The sequence below is a fragment of the Chiloscyllium plagiosum genome, chromosome 7, assembly GCF_004010195.1.
Source record: "Chiloscyllium plagiosum isolate BGI_BamShark_2017 chromosome 7, ASM401019v2, whole genome shotgun sequence".
In the NCBI taxonomy this organism is placed as follows: domain Eukaryota; kingdom Metazoa; phylum Chordata; class Chondrichthyes; order Orectolobiformes; family Hemiscylliidae; genus Chiloscyllium; species Chiloscyllium plagiosum.
Window position 1 is genome coordinate 106,866,057 of NC_057716.1, and position 16,194 is coordinate 106,882,250.

The 16,194-nt window shown below is 42.3% G+C and overlaps 1 long non-coding RNA gene across 1 annotated transcript in view; it reads left to right on the top strand.

Moving 5' to 3' along the window:
• The window catches only part of LOC122552049, a 52,782-nt gene that overhangs the window by 8,992 nt on the left and 27,596 nt on the right, over positions 1–16,194 (top strand). The window contains exon 2 of the long non-coding RNA XR_006312279.1: positions 13,856–13,942. This is a non-coding gene — a long non-coding RNA (uncharacterized LOC122552049). The remainder of the gene's footprint in view (positions 1–13,855; positions 13,943–16,194) is intronic.

Here is a 16,194-nt window from a genome sequence, read left to right on the forward strand (position 1 = left end):
CTCCTCAGTGCTGTCTGACTTGACCTTTCAATGCTGGAGCCCCCCCAAGGATGTATCCTCGGCTGCCTACTGAACTCCTTGTACACCTACGACTGTGTAGCCAATTCTGAACTCCATGTACAAGTTCACTGATGACACCACCATAGTAGGACAGATATCTAACAACGATGAGCCAGAATACAGAGGGGCGATGGACGGATTGGTGATGTGGTGCAGCGAGAACAACCTCTCTCTCAACATCGGCAAAACTAAAGAACTGATCATTGACTTCAGAAAGAAAGGAGGAGAACACATCCCTATCGACATGAAAGGAACTAACTTTGAGAGGGTGGAGAGTATCAAGTTCCGAGGAATGTCGATAACTGACAACCTATCCTGGACTTCCAACTTAGATGCAATAGTCAAGGAGGCAGAACAAAGCCTCTTCTTCCTCAAATGGCTTAGGAAATTTGGCATGTCCACAAGGACCAACAAATGCACCATTGAAAGCTTGCTGTCTGAATGCATGATGGCCTGGTATAGCAACTGCTCTACTCAGGACCATAAGGAGCTACAGAAGGTGTGTGCGTAGCCTAGACGATCATGGAAGCCAACCTCCCATATCTGGACTTCACTTACATGGCTCGTTGCTGTGGAAAGGCTGTTAATATCATCAAAGACACCTCGCACCCTGGTAATGCTCTCCTACATTCAGGCAGAAGATACATAAGCTTGAACATATGCACCAGCTTCTTCCAGCTGTTATTAGACTGATGAATGGACTATCTAACCTCAAATAATGCTGATCTTGCTAATGTTGATCTCGCCTAATGGAAGCCCTGTGTAACATAACCTGTATTTCACTTTAGTTTTTTTACAATCTTTTTCTGCGCATCCCTGCTTACTATGATCTGCCCCTAATTGCTTGTAAACAAAGCTTTTCACTCTCTTTCGGTACATGTGACAATAAGTCAATCAATCAGTCAACACACTCTAACTCGTGTTTCTGCTGTAATGTCTTATACATCACCTGGTTTGGTTATTTTACCTATTGTAGTTTTCCTTTCCAACATAGCCCGTAAAGCAGAATTTTTTCATCAATGACGATCCCTTATCTCAAGATCTAAAGTGGGATTGCTTGTTGATGGTTTTGCTCTCTTCAACTCCATTTACAATTCACTTAATTAGGCAATATATGCCCACATCTTGCAAGATAGTAACAACATCCAGTCTGGAATTAAGTCTGTAGGGATTGGAAAACTCTTCACTGCTGGATTCATTTCTGCTACAGTTGAAGATAGTTTTGGTTATTGAAGGCTAATCTGCTCAGCCTCAGGAAATCACTGCAGGATCTCCTCAGAGCAGTAACCTTATGCCAACTGCTTCATCAATGAGTTCCCTTCATCATAAAGTCAGAGTAGGGATGTTCACTGATGAGTGCATTATACCATCGGTAACATCTGAGATACGAAAGCAGTCCATTTCCATAATTCAGCCAGGCACAAGTGAATACAAATGACCATCTCCAAAAGGAGAGTTTCTGGCCACCTACCCTCAAGATTCATTAGTATTACGATTGTTGAGTTCTCCACCATCAACCTTTTTGGAAGTTGTTACTATTCTCCAGAAACTCAATCAAAGCAGCCACACTAAATAGCACAACTCGAAGGCTTGGTAGCAGACCAGAGTGATTCCCCTCTTGGTTTCCTAAAGGCACAACTTGAAATATTTTTCAGCATTTGGATGGATGTAGCTTCAGCAACGTACAAAAAGCTTGATACTAGCTAGGACATGTTATCAGAAGTTCCTCAACCAGTTTAAACATTCATCCCCTCCACCATCACTGCATAATGGCGGCAATGTGTATGACCTACAGGATTCATCATAGCAGCACCTCCTAAACAAGTTGCCTGTACTACTGAGGAGCATAGAAATAATACATCCCAATTCCTGTCTAGGTCATACACCGTCCTAACATGGACAGATTTTAATGTTTTTTTTTATTGACGGATTGAGATCCTGGAATTTCCTACCAGTATCTTGTGCTAACTAGCAATAAGTTTAGTAGTGAGAGATAGGCAGAAGCTCTGCCGTCTTTCTGCCTGCCCCACAATTAAGTCCGCAGTAAGGAGGCCTCTGGCTACCATTCCTTCCCCACTTCTCAATCAGAAATGTAGACACTAGGAGCAGGATTTGGCTATTCAGCTCATCGAGCCTGTTCCATCATTAAATATGATCAGAGAGGATCAACGATGTCAACACTATATTTCAACTTTCTCTCCACACCCTTGATGCCTTTACTATCTAAAACATTATCAATCACTTTCATGGGTGTGTTCAATGTTGTGGTGGTCAGTTTTATGTGATGGTGAACTCAACAGTTTGACCACCTTCTGAATGAAGAATTGTTTCCTCATCTCAGTCCTAAATAGCCCACCCTGTATCCTGAGACTGCGCCTCCTGGTTCTAGACTCCCAAACAGTGAAAACATCCACCATGCATGTAGTCTATTTAATCTTGTTAGAACGTTACATGTTTCATTTAAATTCCCTCTCATTTTCCTAAACCCCAGTCAGTACAGACCCAGTCAAAAGAATCTTTCCTCATAAGACAGTTCTGCCATCCCTGGTATCAGCCTAATGAAAGTTTACTTCTATGGCAAGTATATCTTTTCTTGGATAGGGAGATGAAAACTGCACATAATACTCCAGATGTTGTCTCATCAAGGCCCTGTATAACTGTAATAAGATACCCCTACTTCTGAACTCGATTCCTTTTGCAATGAAAGCCGAGATACCATTTACCTTCTTAATTGCTTGCAGCACTTGCAGATCCCATTCCCAATATATCACCATTTAAATAATATTCTGCTTTCTTGTTTTTCACATCAAAGTGTATAACTTCGTATTTCTCTGTATTATACTGCAACTGCCATGTGTTTGCACTTGTCATTAACTTGTCTGGCTCACCTTGAAGCCCCCTTGCATCCTCCTCACAACTCTCAATTCCATCTGGATTTGTATCATCAGCAAACATGGAAATATTCCATTTGGTTCCCTCATCCAAGTCATTTATATATGTTGTGAATAGCTGGTGCCCTAGCATTGATCACTAGTCCCACTAGTCACCATTTGTCACTCAGGAAATGACCCATTTATTCTCATTCTCTGTTTCCAGTCTGCCAACCAATATCAGCATATTACCCCCAGTCCCATAAGTTTTCATTTTGCTCACTAGCCTGTTTACTCAGGACCTTTTCCCTTACCTATTCTATGAATTACATTCTTAATAAAACTCCAGCCGATTAATTATGATTTCCCTTTTATAAACTCATGTAGACTTGGTCTAGTCCCATTAATGTTTCCAAGTGTTCTCTTATCACATCTTTTATAATGGACTGGTTTGTAATTCTATGTTTTTCACTTATTCATTTTTTTAAATAGTAGGGTTACTTTTGCCAACCTCAAAACTGAGGGAACTACTCCAGGTCTATAGAATATTGGAAGATGATCACCAATATCTCCATTGTTTCCAGGGTCATTTCCTTTGCTCATTACTGCGGGTTATCAGACCCTGGGATTTGTTAGCCTTTACCCCTATTAATTTTTCACCATTTCTATTAATACCAAATATACTGAAGACACTCAACACTGGAGCTCCCCAAGGAGTGCATACTTAGCCCCTATTGTACTTACTGTATACCCATGACTGCTTCGCCACATACCAGACTAATGCCATTTACAAGTTTGCTGATGACACCACCATAGTCAATCAAATCTCAGATGGCAATGAAACAGATTTCAGATGGGAGGTGGAAGACCTGGAAAAATGGTGCACTGAGCACAACCTAGCTCTCAATGCCAGTAAAACCAAGGAACTCATTACTGACTTTTGGCAGGATGTTACTCATGCCCCCTACACATTAACAGCACAGAGGTGGAATGAGTGGAGAGTGTCAAGCCCCTGGGAGTGGTCATGCACAACAAGCTTTCTTGGACTATTCATGTGGACGTACTGGTTACAAAGGCCCAACAACATCTCTTCTTCCTCCGGCAACTGAGGAAATTTGGCATGACGGCGAATACCCTTGCTAACGTTTATAGGTGCGCCATCGAGAGCATTCTGTCTGGATGTATCACTACCTGGTATGGCAACTGTATCATTCAAGATCGAAGACAATTACAGAGAGGGGTGAACTTGGCCCAGACAATCACAAAGGCCAACCTCCCATCTATAAAATCCATCTCGCAGGCCCGCTGTCAAGGAAAGGCTGCCAGCATTCTCAAAAGATCCATCCCACCCTGGCAATGTTTTTTCATAACCTCTACCATCAGGGAGAAAGTACAGAAGCCTGAACACGCTCACCAACCGGTTTCGTAACAGCTTCTACCTTGCTGTTGTTAGTAAATTGAATGGACTTACAAACTCTTAACATTTGCCTATACCTGTGTTTTTGTTTTTGCCGCTGTTTACCTATTATTTACTTATCTATGCTACAACTATGTGATCTGCCTGTATTGCTTGTAAGATAAAACTTTCCACTGTGCCATGGTAAATGTGACAATAAATTCAATTCACTTTAATTTGAAACATTGATAGAACTAGAAAGGAGGATTTGCTGAAAGACTGAGCAGTTAGGAGCTAAATAAAAAAGTAAAACCTCCAGGGAAATCATCTCTGGATAATTGTGTAAGCCATGGACAAACTAACACAAGGTAAATAAAGTCAAGGATTTAAATACGTGGCTGAATGATTGGTGTGAGGGAAATGGCTTTCAGTTTGTGGGGCACTGACACCAGTACTGAGGTAGAAGCAAACTGTGTTGGTGTGACGGAGTTCACTTGAAACATGCTTTTGAGTAGTGCTCTGGCATAACAAGCAACTAGAGCTGTAGAAAGGGCTTTAAACTATTTGGAGGGAGAGAGTTTGGGAGAGGGGAAATGTAGGCTTATAAAGCAAGAAGATTTGGCAGCATTTTGGAGCAACTATTTTGATAACAATATGTAGAAGGGAAGGCATGAACAGTGTATATGCATATTGAAAAACAAGAGTAAATAGAGACAAGAGGCGGAAAATGGTAAAAGATAAAAATAATGGCTCTTTACTTGAATGTCTGTAGTATTTCGGAACAGCATAAATGATTTATTCACACATACAGGTTAATGGGTATGATCGTTTAAACATTACAGAGATGTGGTTACAAGACACTCAAAGCTGGGAACTATATTCAGCGATAACGTGACTTTTCAAAAGGACAGGCAGGAAGGAAAGGGTGATGGGGTAGCATGGAATGAGTACTATAAGAGTGAAATGATCCTGAATCAGAAGATGTAGCATCCACATTAGGGATGGTAAGAAATAAAAAGAGAAACAATACACTGGTAAGAGTAATCTGTAGCCCCCATCCCACCCCCACCCCCCCTCCCCGGCAGTAATTATAAGGTAGGACAGAGAATAAATCAGGAAATATTGAGTGTATGTAAAAATGCAGTGCATTGTTCATAGGGTGGCATTAATCTTCATTTTGATTGGGGTAGTCTGATTGGCAGGAACAGGCATGAGGAAGAATTCAAAGAGCATCTTTGGGACAGTTTCCTCGAATTATATGCATGGATTCAACAAGGCGTCAGGCTATTTTAAATCTGTGGTGTAGTGAGGCAGGTTTAGTAAATTATGTCATAGGAAAAGATTCCTCAGATCAGTGACCATAAATTGGTCGAATTTAGCATTCAGTTTGGGACAGAGGAACTTGAGTCAGAAAAGAACTGCTAGGCTTAAATAAGTTTAATTACAAAGGAATGAGTGCAGAGCTGGCTGGACTGAACTGGGAAAGGAGTGTAGTTGCAATGATGGTTGAAGAGCAATAGCAAATGTTTAAGAAAATTGTTCACTCCAGAGAGGAAGAAGGTTTCTAGGAAGGAGAGAAACTAGTCATGGTTAACTAGGAAAGTTGAAGATAATCTCAAACTGAAATTTAAAGAATTAGAAGGCAAAAGTCAATGATAAGCCAGAGAATTATGATTGTTTCAAAAACAAACAAAAAAAAGATAAAATAAACTTAGAGGGTATACTTGCAAGTAATATCAAAACATAAAGCAAGAGCTTCTTTAAAGATAAGAAAATAAGGAGAGAAGCCAAAGTAAACATAGACTCTTCAGAAATGTGGCTGAGGAAACAATAATGGGGAACCAGGAAATGGCAGACAAATGAGTAAGTAAGGGAGCCCTGGCTGACAGGAGTGTCTGTTCAATCTGAGAGTTGGCTCTGAGGAAGCTGGATCGGTGTCACAGATGCAAATAAAGGGTGATAGGTGATGGAATACCGGCCTCTATGGAGTTATTTCAGGGCGAAAGACTGAAAAGTCCCCTAGGTCTGATGGACTGCAACCTAGGTTTTAAAGGCAGTAGCTGCAGAGATTTTGGAATCCTTATATTCGGAAAAAACTCTGAAGGATTGGAAAACTGCCATTCTAACAACTTTACATAAAAAGGGATGAAGACAAAAAAATAGGTAACTACAGGCCAATTAGCTTGATCTTTGTTATTGGGAAAATGTTATAGTTTATTATAAAGGATGTAATAGCAGAGCATTTAGAAATACGTGATATGATCAAACAGAGTGAGCATAGCTTCATGAAGGGCCAATCATATCTGTAAATGTTACTACAATTGTTTAAGGAGGTAACAAGCAAATTGATATAGGGGAAGCAGTAGATGTAATACATTTGGATTTTCAGAAGGAGTTTGATAAGGTACCACACATCAGGCTATTTAATAAGAGACCATGATGTTTGCAGTAGGATATTAACAAGGATAGAAGAACACAGGAACAGGAGTAGGCCATTCAGCCCCTTGACCCTGCTCTGTCATTCAAAACGATTATGGCTGATCAGTGACCTAGCTCTATATGACTGCCTTGGCCCATATCCCTAGACCACATCCTACCTCCCCCTTGCCCATGACACCACCGTAAACTATCAAGCCAAAATCACTCCTGCTATCCGTGCCCTCATTGCCTCCGGTGATCTCCCCTCCACTGCCTCCAAACTCTCAGTCCCCCAGCCCCACACTGCTCACTTCTACTTGCTCCCCAATATCCACAAGCCTAACTACCCCGGCTAACACATAATCTCAGCATGCTCCTGTCCTATCAAACTCATCTTGTTCTACCTCAAATCCATGTACCGCTTGGTTCAGGCACTTCCCATCTACATCCACCACACCAACCACACCCTCCATCTCTTCAGCAACTTCCGGTTCCCCGGCCCTCAGTGCTTTATCTTCACTGTGGACTTGCAGTCCTTATACACATCCATACCCCATAAGGATGGCCTCCAGGCCCTCTGCTTCTTCCTCTCCAAAAGGCCCATTCTGTCCCCCTCCACCAATATCCTCCTCCTCACCGAACTGGTCCCCACCCTCAATGACGTTTCCTTTAACTGCTCCCATTTCCTCCAAGTCCAAGGGGTGGCCATGGGCACCCACATGGGTCCCAGCTATGCCTGCCTTGAGCAGTCCCTCGTCAGTACCTACACAGACACTGTGCTGGAACTCTTCCGCCTTTACACCAATGACTGCATCAGTGCAGCGTCCTGCACCCAGGCTGAACTGGAGCAGTTCATCAACTTTGCCCATAACTTCCACCCTGCCCACAAATTCACTTGGTCTATCTCGGTCACCTCCCTCCCCTTTTTTGACCACTCCATTTCCATCTCCGGTGACAGTCTCCAGACAGACGTTTACTACAAACCCACAGTCTCTCATAACTATATGGATTATGCCACCTCCCACCCAGTATCTGCAAGACCTCCATCCCATTCTCCCAATTTATGCGCCTCTGCCACATCTGCTCAGACGAGGAGACATTCCACTCGCGAGCATCCCTGATGTCCACCTATTTCAAACAACGTGCTGTTCCCCCCTCTTGTCATCCAGACAGCCCTCCACCGCACCATTTCCCATTTCATTGCTCTAAACACCCCCTCCAAACGCAATAAAGACAAGAGTCCCCCTTGTCCTCACCTACCACCCCACCAGTCTCCGCATCTAATGCATCATCCTTAAACGTTTCTGCCAACACCAACTAGACCCCACCATCAAGAACATCTTCCCCTCCCCTCTGCAAGGACTGCTTGCTTCGACAGTCCTTGGTTTGCGCCACTCTCCCCACCAACCATCCTGAGCCCCAGGTACCTTTCCCTGCAGCCGGAAAAGATGAAAAACCTGCCAGTACACCACTCCCCTCACCTCCATCCAGGGCCCCAAACAGTCTTTCCAGGTGGGACAGAGGTTCACCTGCCTCTCTTCCAACCTGGATTACTGTATCCGGTGCTCCCAAAGTGGTCTTCTCTATATCGAGGAGACCAAACATACACTTAGGGAATGGTTTGACAAGCATCTCAGCCGGGCCCATAGGGGCCAACCAGATCTCCTAGTCACTGCCCATTTTAATTCCCCTTCCCACTCCCTTTCTGACATGACCATCCTCGGCCTCCTCTATTCCACAAGGAACCAAACCGCAAATTGGAGGAACAACACCTCATCTTCCGTCTGGGCAGTCTATAGCCTGAGGATTTAACATTGATTCTCTAATTTCAAATAACTTTCCTTCCTATCCCCCGACTCCTTACCCCACCTTCTTCACCTGATGCTGCCTGGCTTGCTGTGTTCTTCCAGTCACCTGTCCAGCATCTGCAGTTAATCTCAAGATTAACACGTGAGTTCATTTGGCAATTACAAGGCAAATGCAATATTAGCATTCTAGAAGGCTAGAATACAAGAGTAGGCGTATACTGCTGAGGCTGCTTAAGGCTCTGATCAGACTGCATTTGGAATATTGTGAGCAGTTTTGAGTCCCAAATCTAAGGAATGAGGTGCTTCTTGACTATTTTCTGCAAAAGTATGGTAAAGTCACCATACAGTCTCTCTAGAGAGATTTGACTGGTGGTGTTTTAACCGAGGAGTTACTAACCTCAGACAAGGGGAGACTTTGAAAAGGAGAGCCCTCAATGGTATCCACAGCTATGTAGGAATTGAACCCATGCTGTCAGTCTGTACCATAGACTAGCCATCCAGCCAACTCAGCTGTAGTTTCCAGTACAGCAGATGCTGGAGATCAGAGTCAAAAAGTGTGGTGCTGGAAAAGCACAGCCAGTGAGGCAGCATCCAAGGAGCTGGAGAGTTAACATTTCATGCATAAGCCCTTCACCGTTCCTGGAACATTGACTCTCCTGCTTCTCGGATGCTGCCTGACCTGCTGTGCTTTTCCAGCACCACACTTTTCAACAGGATGTGAAATAATGTCACTAGGTCTGTAATCCAGAGCCCCAGACTAATGTTCCTGGAACTTAAGTTAAAATTAGTTCAAATGGTAGATGGTGAAATTTGAATACAATAACATCTATTATTAAAAGCTAGCTTAATGTAACTATTTTTTAAAAAAACTGCAAATGTTGGAAATCTGAATCAAAAACAAATTGTTGGAGAAACTCAGATCTGACAGCATCTTTGGGGAGAAAGCAGAGTTAACGATTTGGGTCCAGTGACCCTTCTCTGTTCTTAAGGTACCCAGCACCGGCATTGTGGGCTGAAGGGCCTGTTTCAGTGCTGTACTGTTCTGTGTTCTATAAGACACTCAATTCAAGGGCAGCTAGGATGAGCAATAAATGCCGACTTGCCATAAATACTTCGTCATAAAAGAATTTTAAAAACTTCTCTAGTTTGATTGTTCTTATTAATCTTGTCTGTATATTTATTAAGTCAAACATGTATTTAAAATATTTATTTATTGTTTGGTTCAAGAAAGTCTCAATGAAATTGTTATACATTTTGCAAGTTGTTGTGTTCAATGTTGAGTTACTCGCAACAAAGGATTCCACCAGTATACCTCTTTGCTGTCCACTTTCTAAGGAATATATAGATTAACCCCAGGGTCATAGCTCAGATCCTTTGAACATACAGGACTATTTTATGTGAACATGAATACAGTTGTTACTGTGAATTCTTTATACTAATACAGGAAAATCATTAAAGATGTACTCTGCTAGGCAGAAACTATTTTCAGGAGAAAGTGAGGACTGCAGATGCTGGAGACCAGAATTGAAAAGTGTGGTGCTGGAAAAGCGCAGCAGGCCAGGCAGCATCCGAGGAGTAGGAGAATCTCGGGAAGAAGGGCTTATGCCCGAAACGTTGATTCTCCTGCTCCTCGGATGCTGCCTGGCCTGCTGCGCTTTTCCAGCACAGAAACTACTTTCAGTTTAGTTGAATTCATTCATTAGCACCTCTTCTTAGAGTGGGACTCTGGCAAGAGAAAAAGAGAATAATTCTTGTTATTTCTCCTTCATTCTGCAACAAAGAATCTAATCTGTCTTTTAATAAGATGTCAGGGCTTAATGTGGGAACTTGCATCACTCTATCCAAAATCTCCACTGGGAACATTGAATAAAAACATTGAAGCTCAAAATAAAATATTAGAACTTTACTAGAACCTAACACAACTTGTAAAACTAAAGGGGCTGCTATTGATGGTCTAGTGTCCCACAAAAGCCCCACACGGTGGCTCAGTGGTTAGCACTGCTGCCTCACAATGCCAGGGACCCAGGTTCAATTCCTGCCTTGGGTGACTGTTTGTGTGGAGTTTGCACATTCTCTCTGACTGTGTGGGTTTCCTCTGGGTGCTTTGGTTTCTTCCCACAATCCAAAGATGTGTAGGTTAAGTGAATTGGCCATGTTAAATTGCCCATGGTGTTAGGTGCATTAGTCAGGGGGAAATGGGTCTGGGAGGGTTACTTTTTGGAGGGTTGGTGTGGACTTATTGGGCCGAAGGGCCTGTTTCCATACTGTAGGCAATCTAATCTAAAAGATTTATTCTATCATGTAAGTGGAACCTGCTAAGAAATATGCTCATCATAATTTTCCCATTTATATTTAAATGACAGTGAAAATATTCTGGATTTCATGCCTATTGTCTGTAAACATCAATCATAATTGCTACACAGATTAATGAATTTAAGAAATGCTCCACCATCCCACTTCATCACCAATTGAGGCCCTTAAGTGCTCACTTAAAGGTGTATTCTTTAAAAAACATAGAAGATAGGAGCAAGAGTAGGCTCTTCAACTCCTCGAGCCTGCTCCACCATATCAATACGATCATAGCTCATGATTGAGGTCAGTATCCTAATCCTGCCCTCCCCCGATATCCTTGATCCCTTTAACCACAAGTGTTATGTTAACCCCCTTTCTTTAAAAACATGTTTTGTCCTAATGACTTTCTCTGGCACTGAATTCCACGGTTTCACCGCTCTGAGGAAATTTCTCCACATCTCAGTCCTTCTAGAAGCCCTTTATACTTTAACTATAACTACTGGTTCTGGACTCCCCAACATCTAACCAGTCTCATCCTGTTAGAATTTTATAGGCTTCTATGAGATCCCTCATTCATCTAAACTCCAATGAATACAATTCTAACTGACTCATTCTCTCCTCCTACATCTGTCCTGCCATCTCAGGAACCAACCTGGTAAACTTTCACTGCACTTCCTTGATAGCAAGAACATACTTCCTCAGATAAGGAAACCAAAACTGCACATAGTATTCTAGGTGTGATCTGACCAAAGCCTTGTATAATTGGAGCAAGACATTCTTGTTCCTATACTTGAACCTTCTTGCTATGAAAGCCAACATGCAGTTTGCCTTCTTTATTGCCTGCTGCACCTGCACACTTAGTTTCAGTGACTGGTGCACGAGGACATCCAGGTCTTGTGAACATGCCCCTCTCTCAATTTATAACCGTTCAGTTAGTAATATACATTCCTGTTTTTGCTACCAAAGTGGATAACCTCACATTTATCCTACACCGTATCTGCTATGTATTTGCCCACTTACTCAACCTGTCCAAATCATACTGCCACATCTGCATCCTCCTCACAACTCACCCTTCCACCTAGCTTTGTGCCATCTACAAATTTTGAGATATTACATTTAGTTCCCTCATCTAAATCATTAACATGTATTATGAATAGTTGGGATCCTAGTAACGATCCCTGCATTACCCCACTATTTACTGTCTGGTATTCAGGAAAAGATCTGTTTCTTCCTCCTGTTAGTTGTTGGCCTGCTAGCAAATTTTATACCATCTCAATACACTAACCCCAATCCCAAGCGCTTAAAGTTTACTTTAGTCTCTTAAGTGGAACTTTATTGAAAGCCTTCTGAAAGTCGAAATAAGCCAGAATCACTAGCTTCCCTGATCAACTCTCCTGGAGTCATGGAGGTGTACAGCACTGAACATACCCTTCGATCTAACTCATCCATGCCAACCAGATATCCCAAATTAATCAGTCCCATTTGCCACCATCTGACCAACAACTCTCTAAACCCTTCTTATTCATCCGCATACAAATACATTTTAAATGTTGTAATTGTACCAACCTCCATGACTTCTTCTGATAGAGAAGTCAACATTTCGAGTATAACCCTTCTTCACCTCCTGATACTGCCTGGGTTTGTGTGTTCTTCAAGCTTCCTGTTTGTCTACTTTAGATTCCAGCATCTCTAGTTTTTTTGTCTCCACTACTTCCTCTGGCAACTCATACCAAGCATGCACCATCCTCTGCGTGAAAATGTTGTCCCTTAGGTCCCTTTTAGATTTTTCCCCATCACCTTACACCTTTGTCCTTTTTTGCAAAGTTTTTGAAGGTTTGTAGCTCAGGTTGAGGTTTGCTCGCTGAGCTGTAGATTTGATATCCAGACGTTTCATTACCTGGCTAGGTAATATCATCAGTGGCGACTTCCAAGTGAAGCGAAGCTGTTTTCTCCTGCTTTCTATTTATATGTTTGTCCTGGATGGGGTTCCTGGGGTTTGTGGTGATGTCATTTCCTATTCATTTTCTGAGGGGTTGATAGGTGGTATCTAGATCTTTTTGTTTGTTTATGGCGTTGTGGCTGGATTCTGTATGCTCTAATCTTGCTAACCAGTCTACTATGTGGAAGCTAGTTGCACCTTCATAAGCTTCCATAGGTTTGTCCAGCATGATTTCCCTTTACTAAAACTATGCTGACTATGTCTGATTATACTCTGCCGTAAAATCTTTGAAAATAGAGAGGCTGGTATAATTACAACATTTAAAAGGCATCTTGATGGGAAATGAATCGGAAGGGTTTGATGGGATATGGGCCACATGCTAGGTTAGAATGGACAAGTTGGATCAAAGGGTCTGTTTCTGTACTGTACATCTCTATGACTCTAATAGACTGTAGCATCTTCCCTGCTACTGATGTCAGACTCACTGGTGTAAAATTCCAAACATTTCACCTCTTGGCAGGACAAAAATATGTTGATAGTCTGTGCGGACAGACTGTCACATCTGTGCTAATCTGCACAAGTGAGGGATTGAGCGTAAGGCAGGGGTCAGCAGCTCTTGATAACCAGAATTTCCACTTTCCAGTTCCTAATACCAGTCAAAAGCCCACTAGCCACCAATCAATTGCTTGATTACTGGAAGTAGACCTTCGCATCCTAACCGGACATGGAATTTTGTTCTGCAATCCCAACTGCTTTCACATCTAGTTCAAAAATGTAAAGATAATGTAATGTAATTTATTGTAATTTATTGAATTACAAATAAATATATTTGAAGTTAAGAACAATTCATTGACTTTCAAGCTAATTTTAAACGATAGACAATAAATGCTGACCTAGATTAGAGTGGTGATGAAAAAGCACAGCAGGTCAGGCAGCATCCGAGGAGCAGGAAAATTGACATTTCAGGCAAAAGCCCTTCATCATGGCTAGCCAGCTAGCTACGCCCACATCCTACGACTGATTAAAAACATTTCTGTACACAATGCCCAACTTACTCTTGTTACTTTTACAGTTTGAAGAAGCAAACAACACAGCACTACAAAATGCCAAGAAGGAACTCGAATGCTATCGCAAAGAGGCGAATGAGCTAAAACTGAAAGTAAGGAGACAATTATTATTTCTGTTGTGCACCCATTTTATTTTATTTATGTCAATGCTATATGCATCACCACAGAATGTCTGAGTCCGTGATTTACACATGAAAGAAGTGAAGCTATCACTGTATTCTAACAGATGAAAGGCTGAACAGACCATCAGTTTTTCAATGTATAATTTCAGTTACATCACACTGTAAATTTTTGCTATAAATTCTGTGTTAGGATTGAGCCCTCCACTAACACCTGATGAAGGAGCGTCGCTCAGAAAGCTGGTGTGTTTCCAATTAAACCTGTTGGGCTATAACCTCGTGTTGTGTGATTTTTAACTTTGTATACTCCAGTCCAACACCGGCATCTCCAAATCATGAGTCCACGTAAACATTTTTACCTAATAGATCATGTTGTCTCGCTTGCGGCCTAATGGATTCTCCCTGCTATTTTTTATTTGTTATTTCCAATATGTATGTCTCCCCAGTATTCACTGCAGTTCACACCAATAACAAACTTACCACTGAGTCAGAAATTTGCAGTAGCAATAGCTTAAACACATTCCAGTGTTACATGACCCTGATGGGAAGAGGGTACTGGAAATCAAGCCCCACTATTCAACAAGTCATCACAAATGCAGATGGAGGGGGGTGGGGAGATGGCCTAGTGATATTATCAATAGACAATTAATCCAGAAATTCAGCTAATGTTCTGGAGACACAATAGATGGTGGAATTTGAATTCACTTTTAAAAATCTGGAATTAAAACTCAGTTGATGACCATGAAGCTATTGTCAATTGTCAGGAAGACCTAGCTAGCTCACTAATGTCCGTCAGGGAAGGAAATCTGCCATCCTCACCTTTTCTGGCCTACATGTGACTACAGACCTACAGCAGTGTGGTTAACTCTCAACTGACTAGCAAGCCACTGAGTTGTATTAATTGCTACAAAGTCTCAACAAAGAAATGAGACCAGGCGGAGCACCTGGCATTGACCTAGGCACCAGACAAGACAATGGTGGAAATAACCCTGTAGATCCTGCCAAGTCCTCTTTACTAACATCTAGGGACTAGTGCCAACGCTGGAAGAGTTGTATCACAGACTCATCAAGCAACAGGCTGACATGGTTATTTAAGGAATCATACCTTATAGACTATGTTCCAGACACCACCATCATCATTCCTGGATATGTTCTGTCCCACCGCAGGGACAGGAGAGGTAGTGGCACAGTGATGTACAGTTAAGAGAGAGTTGCCCTGGGAGTCCTCAACATTGACTCCAGACCCCATGAAGTCTCGTTGCTTCAGGTTAAACATGGTCAAGGAAACTACATACTGTCCTCCCGCGTTTGCTAAGTTAGTATTTCTCCATGTTGAACAACACTTGGAAGAAACATTAAGGGTGCAACATGTACACAGGGTAGGAGATTTCAATGTCCACCACCAAGAGTGGCTTGGCATCAGCACTACTGATCAAGGTGGTTAAGTCCTAAAGGATATCGCTGTGAGACTGAGTCTGCAGGAGGTAGTGAGAGAACCAACATGAGCAAAAACGCATACTTGACCTCATCCTTACCAATCTGCGGGGTGCAGATGCATCTGGCCATGACAGTATCGGTACGGGTTACCACTGCCATCCATCACATACTGTTGCTGTTGCAAATTCCTCATTGTTTCCAACTGTCTCTCCAACTGATCCATTCGATCTGATAAGATCTGATAGAATTTATGAGTATCTGGAAAGACACTGCTTGATTAGCGACAGCCAGCACGGATTTGTGAGGGGTAGGTCTTGCCTTACAAGTCTTATTGAATTCTTTGAGGAGGTGACCAAGCATGTGGATGAGGGTATAGCAGTGGATGTAGTGTACATGGATTTTAGTAAGGCATTTGATAAGGTTCCCCATTGTAGGCTTATGCAGAAAGTCAGGAGGCATGGGATAGTGGGAAGTTTGGCCAGTTGGATAGAGAACTGGCTAACCAGTCGAAGTCAGAGAGTGGTGGTAGATGGTAAATATTCAGCCTGGAGCCCAGTTACACATGGAGTTCCACAGGGATTAGTTCTGGATCCTCTGCTGTTTGTAAGTTTTATTAATAACTTGGAAGAGGGAGTCAAAGGGTGGGTCAGTAAAGTTGCAGACGATACGAAGATTGATGGAATTGTGGATAGTGAGGAAGGCTGTTGTCGGCTGCAAAGGGACTTAGATATGATGCTGAGCTGGGCTGAGGAGTGGCAGATGGAGTTCAACCCTGTCAAATGTGAGGT